An 8,210-nucleotide genomic window follows, 5' to 3' on the forward strand; every position below is an offset into this window, starting at 1 on the left:
TCTCTCTCAATGGTTTCTGGAGTTTTCGATTGGGAAGGAAATATAGAGAAGGAAGAAGCAGCCGTGCATTTTAGATCTCTGTCTCTGGTTTTTTCTTTTTTTCACTACAGAAGGGCATTTTGGTAATTTTATTAAATAGCTGTGAAAAAAAAAATTAAAAAAAACATTTTTTTCACTCTTGAACTCAAAAGGTTCGAACTTGTGATCACAAATGGCAACATAATCTCCACTTAGCCAATTCCTCTTCTTGTTAATTTATTTCAAAACTAACATAAAAACAGTTAAAACACAATATTATATATTTTAAATCTTTACTTAAAATACTTGGATTATTACAGTAACCCATCTCCTATGGATCCTGAATGCATCCAGCCACCTCCAAGATGAGTGAGGAGACCTCCATCTTGGCTGAATGATTACACATGTCATGCAAATAAGGTGGATATAAGAAAAAAAGTAAAATGAAAATATCCAATACATGAGTATATGACCTATGCAAATATTTCCTTAGATTATAAGCATTATCTGTTGCATCCTGATGATTTCCCTCGCGAAACGACCCCTGGATCTCATTAACGTTACCAGATCCACCTTAAGCGTTCGCCCTATCATAGAGCCAAGACACCACATTGATTCATGATTGTAGAATTCCACCGACACGTTACGTATGCGAACCCATGTAGCTATTTTCTGGTGTTTATTAGCATTCCATGGGTCAAAGTTTGGCCTCCATCTCTGAACTAGAACGTAGTCAATACATGAGTCGGCGTTCAGTCAAACCTGATCTGGCGTGCACCTTCCCTTCTCCCTCTCCCTTCATCTTCTTCCTCCTTCCTCCACTGTCTTTAACCTGTCACCGGCATGGCTGTGTGCAAGAGCTCCGTTTGCCGCTGTTACAGATCCAAATCGCGATGTTCTTCCTCGTCCCTATTTCGCCATCGTCCTCTTGTTCTCTGTCCGAGAAGTTGTTGTGGGTGCGTGGGAACTTTCTTCTTCCTTCGCATCATCGTTCCTCCACCGTGGCTAGTCACCGTTTAACTACTGGTTCCTCTCCTTCTTCTATTCGTGTGACGGCCTCTTCTTCCTAGTTCAGTGAAGCCGTTTGCTCGTGAGTAGCTGTGGGTGTATCGGTTTCTTCCTCCTTCATCACACTGCTACAAAAGAAAAAGTATAAATGAGTGTTATTTTTGTTTATAAATAACGATTAAAACCATCATTTATTCATCTGTCATTTAAAATCACCCCTTTAAATGATGGTTATTTCTCCGTCATTTATTCTAAACATAAATGATGGATATTTAAAATACCTATCATTTATTATGACTAGAAATGATGAGTATTTTATTTACCCATCATTTATTCTTTGATATGTAAATGAAATACTAGTCTTTTATAATCACAATAAATGATGAGTATTTTTTATGCCTTAAAATGAAGATTAAGTAAATAAATGTCATTTATTTTTTATTTTTTAAAAAAAGAAGGCTATTAATTGTTTATAGCAACCCCTGTAATAGCTATACAAAATAATGATCAAATAACAATTCTAACATTTTTTATTTATGAATATCAATTGAATTTGATTGTAATTAATGCAAAATGAAATAAAAATAAATCTCTTATTCTAATATATCAAGTAATCAATGTATAGAGTTTTCTAAAGTAAACTAATGTATCAATTAATATCAAGTATTGAAAACTAGTAAAACTATAAACACTAATGATACTGCTTCTACTAACTCTATTTTTAGCCTATCTAGACAACAATGCAATTGAACTGGGATAGAAATAATGGCAAATTAGTTTCACAAATATAATGCATTCCAAATAATTTCATTCAACTTAAAAAACAATTATTGTCCACTAATCCATATCAAAATCAATGTAACGAATTTAAAAGCAATTGGTTCTAATATAATAATAAGTAATACTGTGTCCCAAGAGTATCAAAAGAAATTTGTAAACCTTAGCAATAGATCCTCACCTATCCATTCCATATCTCGGACCTATATTGTCTTCATGCTGTACGTAGATCAGGGACTTCGATATCAACGGTTTTCAAAAATCTACAGACAATAGATTCTAAAGCAAATGTGATACACATTAGTGAACCAAAAATAAGACAAAGATCAATATGTAATTTTCATGTTTGATTTAAAAACTTTAAAAAAAATAGAAAGCAAAATCCAATGATGAGTCAATGCATATGTATCCATGCATGCATACCAAGTCTGAACCAGAGACCCAATGAATCAATATAGTTGCCAATGTTAAAGTAACAACAATATGCACACCTTTTTGGGTATGACTAAGAATGTGTCTATGACTACAAGGAGGATTAAGATAAGTAATGTTGTTGAAATTCACCAAAAAAGAAAATTGTAAATTGTATTGAACAACTTTGCACATACAAAGGGTACTTAATAGGCATTAGGCATGTATATCAGAAAGTAATGAGCATTTTGGAACAAGAAAGTGATAAGCACATATATTAGAATAGGAAGCGCAACAGAAAAGATATAAGAATAGGAAAGGAACGGAAACCTTGAAGCAAGGTCCCCATAAGTAGATCAAATGGCTTAAATTTCTCCAAAAAAGAGGTTATTTCCATATTAGCTAATCTTTAGGATCAGAAGCAAAAGGAGCATAGTAATACCTGTAACAACAATCAGAAAGAAATTTATAGTAGTCATAGGTGATATTTCATTAAAAAAAAAAAAGCCAATCTTCTTGCAATTACTGTCATTTGTCTTAAAGTAACACACATATAGCCTTGATCTTATAAGCCCTCAAGAGTCTGTTTTTGATTTATCAAAAAAAAAAAAAGGAAAAGAAGTCCTCACAAATCTAGTACGGTGAAAACATTCATCAAGGCACTCACAATTAGCATTGATCAACATGCATAGAAATGTCAAAAATTATCATTTATAGAACAAGAAAAATAAACCCAATAAATCAAGTAGAAGAAACTCTCCATATGGAATCCTACAATATACCTAATAAAATTATTTGTGCAATTACAAAAAACAACCAGAAAGTTGTTTTAAAAAAATATCTTTAAGCTCTCAAACTACTTGAGAGAAAACAGTTTTTTCATGTTACCAATTCTCAGAATAATACCCTTGTAATGTCAGCAAAATCAATACTAAATATCCTAAAATCAAATCTTATCATAGAACCTTATCAACAACTATGACCCGTGGCTCTTCAGGCATTTCCTCTCTTGCCCTAGCTTTCACCTCTTCATTACTTTCGTCGCCAGTATATGGAATCAAAAAGGAAAACAAAACTAAAGCACACTAGTTCATGCAAATATTTAAAGTACCTTGAGTTTCTTATATATATATATATATCTGTGTGTGTGTGCGTGCAAGATTCATACTGAGAATCTCTTTTACTTGATATCTGCAGCAGAGTCGTCAGTGCCCATGGTCACTCCAGTGAACATAGCATATTACAGTGGCGACACAAAGGAAAATGATGGCAGCGGCGGAACCATTTGGAGGTTCGGATGAGATCTTCAATGGAAATAATATGGAACTTAGTAGCAAGGATTGATGGTGTTCAAGCATAATAGGGTTCAGGGTAAAGAAGCAAAGGAAGGGGCACACAATTTTTTTGCTAATATTTGATCTAAGATAAGATATATGACGGTTAGGTTTATAACTGTCATATATCTTTATATATTGACTTAAAGATAGACGACGGGCCATGCAAACACCCGTCATATAATATTTGCAATTTTTTAAATTTTTTTAAATATATAGAATTTGATCCTTTATATGTCGGGCGTGTAAACACTCGTCATATATAATGAAACATTATATGATTAGTGTTATAAACACCCATCATATATTATGAGAGTGTCTTCTGCCTTTCCTTTATATCACGATTTTTCTTATAACCGTCATATTTTGAGGCATCAAATATTTAGAATTTTATAGTAGTGCATGTTCGCACGGCCAGATTGCCATTCTTCTTGCTTCTATCTTTGCTAATCTAAGCTGCTATACGTGAGGATTAGAGATGGGGACTTGAGCAAGCTGAAATTTAAAGCCTAAGAACATTTCCATTAGGTAATTTCAATATATTTGTTTTGTGTTATTGTCGATGAAGATGAATGTGGATGCGCTTCTTTGAGCTTAAAAAATTGATTTTTGTTGAAGAAATGGATTTGAAGAGGAAGAAGCTTGGTATTAGTTGAAGTATTGGATAAAATGTTCGTTAGGAGAAATTTATTTATGATGGCAAATATATGTGATGACTGTATTGCTGTTAATTAAAATATTATGGAAGATATTCAATAATGGAAGTTGAGACTGAAATTATAGATTTTTGGTATAAGAATCTTGACTTGTGATTCAAGAGCTAATTTTCTATTTATATTTTTGTATTTGGAATATCTTTAGACTGTTTGATGCAATGTTTGAGAAAGTTTGACGTGAAGATTTTCTTATTTTATTTCTTTAAATTATTTTGGATTAAAGATTCTGGTTGATCAAGCATGTAAAAGAAAATAACAATGGTGCTACTTGGGCAATAGGAATTTAAAGACTAGAAATTGTCACTAGAAGACTAATTTGGAAGTAAGATCAATCTATATTTGGGAATGTAGCAAATAAGTAGATAGCATGGTAACTAATTTATTAGTAAAAATTCTTTATTCAAAATAGTATTTTGTTTGTCTTTGTTTAATCACCTCCATTGATAAATATATCCATTATTGATATGTTGGTAAATAAATCTTTCTAGCTTGTGAAACATATAATATTGGATTGAAAAATTGTTTATATATATTTTTAAATGATTTTTATCTGATGATATTTGTGGAATTTGTTAAGGAAATTATGAAATGTTATAAATTTTTCATGCATGTTTGAAATTTGATTTTTAAGAGAACTATACGCAGAACACTAGTTAAAAATGAAAGTTCTGTTAGTTCATAGCTTGCTATGGTCAATTACTAGCTAGTTTAATTTTCATGAGCTCTGTTCTTACATTTGTTATTGATAGGGCTTGTACCTGCTTTTGATTTTATGGCTTTTGTCACACCCTAAAAAAAAACAGAGGGTGACCGGCACAAGATGTAAACGATATCATACATCCCTTAAGTCCCAAATTGAGAAATCTTTTCATTTTACAACATAATTAAATTTGTACTGAAATTATAATATACTTAATAAAAAAATCATTATAATAAAAGATTGTATATTTTCGTAAAAATTTTAACAGAACCTCCCCTATAAATAGGATCTCCCAAATATCCTAAAACACAATATTTTATACAAAATATAGTTTCAATCAGGAGTTTAGCTCCTTCCAGCCAACAGACAACATATAACAAAATATAAATATAGCTATAGGCTAGGTGAAGCACCCAACCTTAATTACTTTCCAAAATAAAATACGTGAGTTTAAATATTTACATTAAAAGGGAGATAATGGTAGGGAAAATACCACCTAGAATAGTTGTGTGCCCTTTAAAAGTCGGCAGTAGGACCAGTGTCAACTAATAAGTCTGAGACCAAAATAAATTTTCAATGAATAGCATCACAGCAATAGGTTATGAAATAAGTATAAAAAGAAGTTTTAAAACAATTATGTATCCTAGAAATCACTATTTTTGCAAATAAATATTAAATAAACTTCAACATAAAAGGACTCTATGTAATGTTAAATAAAATCCTGATTCATGAAAGCCTCATATCAAATGTCATTATCATTTATTTTCAATAAAGCAAATAACTGCGACAAATAATTATAAATATGTCATTAATCAAAACCAATGAAAAATAGGTTTATCAAACAATTTAAAACTCATAATTATAGGGACTTATCATAACAAGTAACCAAATGCGGACACACAGCCCACGAGGGTAAGTAACCAAACGCGGCTGAAGCCACGAAACAAACGTGGACACAAAGTCTACGAGGATAGTGCGAAGCCATGAAATCAAACGCAGGCACAAGACCCATGAATAACAAATGTGAGAACAAAGCTCACGAAAATCAAACTAGCTAGTCATTGACCATGGTGCTAAGGGCTAACAGAACTGCCGTTAGCAACCAATATTCTATATAAAGTCCCTTTCAAATTTAATTTTAAACATGCGAGAAAATGATCATTATTAAATCAAATTTTTTCTTTTCATTGTTGAACTCGCATGAAACATTTTCTATACCAATCCAACATATGATAGAATAAAATCTTATAGTCAAAGTCCAAACTTGTATTTATTGATTAACTAACATCACAAAACTGATAAAGGTAATTTCATAAAATAAGAAAGTTTAATCAACAAATTATTCAATAATCACATAATTGTTATTAAAATGATTTGCATAAAAATGTAATATTTTAGTAAAGAAAGTTTCTTATTAGAAAATCAATTGGGACGCTATCCACTTACCTAAAATTCTCAAAATCCAAGGATTCACCTTTCCATACCTATAAAATTTCTCCTCCTCCAAATACTCTATAAATTAAATTAAGATTTTTAAATAAACTATTTATAATTTCAACTATTTCCTCTTAACATTTTTACTACCAAAATTTTGCTATAGTAAATTTGAAATTTTGAGAGCAAACTTTACACATAAAAATTCCTCAAAAGCCATAGCTCAATATTCTATTAAAATACCATCTCTCCTTAATCTTCTTCTTCTTGTTTTTTTTTTTACAAATGCTAACCATGTATCATTTCCAATCCAGATCTTTTAGAATTCCAATCTCTTATCACAAAATTCATCCACAACTGTATTTTTTCTAAGAATTCAAATAGTTTGATACTAATTTCATGCTCAAATATCCTTTGGAATCTTCAACTTAAGTTCTTAGAGTATTAACACTCAATTTGAACATATTATTCACAAGGATCAATGAAGTTAAAAAAAATCAAATAAAGCTTCTTCTAACAAGCATAATGTCAAACACCTCATATGCACTAATTTTTTTTTTCAAGTTCAAACCAACTTCATCCTCTTTGATTCCATCTCTCAGAATTGTTTAATATATAAACTAATGAACAAATCAGCTCCTTAAGTTCCCTTTCCTCATTGAATAAATCAATCATAACTTAAGAAAATTAAATCATCATCGTTCACATCTCACATGGCAACACGAAAGCAAAATCACAGCTCCCATTCCATCACTACAGCCACCCACACGCACAAACTTGGCAAAGAAGACAAATTTTACAACACATTTACACGCACAGAAATTTCTGGAAGAAGGGTTTAAAACTCCAAACATGATTCTGCAGTAATGATAAAGAGGGGAGGGGAGGGGAGAGAGATCAACAAAAAACAAAGGAAGAGGGATCCACGAAGCAAGAGTAATACCTACGGTGATGCACAAAGAGAGAAAGAACAAGGATGTTCAGACCACCCATGACCTGTTCATCTCTCCTCTGATAGCAGCAAGATTTTAGGTGTGACAAAACACCCCCAAGCAGCGATTAACAGCAACTCAAAGCAAGGAAGAGAGGAAAAAAATCATACTCTACGTTTTGTGCATCAACAGCTACAACTTTCATGCTCACGCATGCCAGCAATGTTCGAAAATGGCGGAGGAAGAGAGGGAAGAGACGGAGGAAACGGTGGAAGTTCGAAAGCTTTCTTCTCTGGTTCAGCGTGTTTCTTTCTCTAACAGCCATGAAATAGAGCAAAAACGAGAGAGGGATTCAGCTACTCCATCCTGACAGAAACGAACACCCACATGAAGTAACAGAAGAGATGTACAGCTGGCGGTGAGGAGGCAAGTCCACTGCCGATAAGAACGAAGCTTGCATAACAGAGAAGGAAAGAAAAACAGAGAACTCTCGCGAAACTCCCTCGCTCTCCTCTGCCAATCTCACCGACAAAGAGAAAAGCAGAAATAAAATATAAAGCTTGTGGGCAAAATTACAAAATTAGACCAAGGCTATTTGAAAAAAATTATCAATCAAGGCCTCATCATATTAATATTCTATTTATAATATGTTTATATATATAAGAAGTAAGGAGCACTTTAATAGTTTTTCATATAAAAAAAATAAAACTAACATTTGGCTCAAATAATATTCAACTCTAGACCTCCATCTAAATAACCAGTATAAATTTCACCAAGCCTCTACTCTTCACTTGTCATAGACTTAAAATAAATAAATTAAATATCAATTTGAAGAGAATTTATTTAATTTAAAATTTAGGGTTATTACAGCTTTGAGTCG

At 32.1% G+C, this 8,210-nt stretch overlaps 1 long non-coding RNA gene across 4 annotated transcripts; it reads right to left on the minus strand.

Annotated features, from left to right (window-relative positions):
* Positions 1-412: 412 nt before the first annotated feature.
* Positions 413-7,822, minus strand: LOC129284903 (uncharacterized). Of its 4 annotated transcripts, none has more exons than XR_008587025.1 (4): positions 7,342-7,822; positions 2,545-2,656; positions 1,985-2,066; positions 413-1,151 (listed from the first exon to the last, which is right to left on the minus strand). It is a non-coding gene; the product is annotated as an uncharacterized LOC129284903 (long non-coding RNA). The 4 variants fall into 4 exon arrangements; XR_008587026.1 differs by having other exon boundaries at positions 413-1,154; XR_008587024.1 differs by having other exon boundaries at positions 1,985-2,082.
* Positions 7,823-8,210: the final 388 nt, after the last annotated feature.

The sequence above is a fragment of the Prosopis cineraria genome, unplaced genomic scaffold, assembly GCF_029017545.1.
Source record: "Prosopis cineraria cultivar Desert tree isolate PC_DT_omini unplaced genomic scaffold, ASM2901754v1 PC11, whole genome shotgun sequence".
NCBI lineage: Eukaryota > Viridiplantae > Streptophyta > Magnoliopsida > Fabales > Fabaceae > Prosopis > Prosopis cineraria.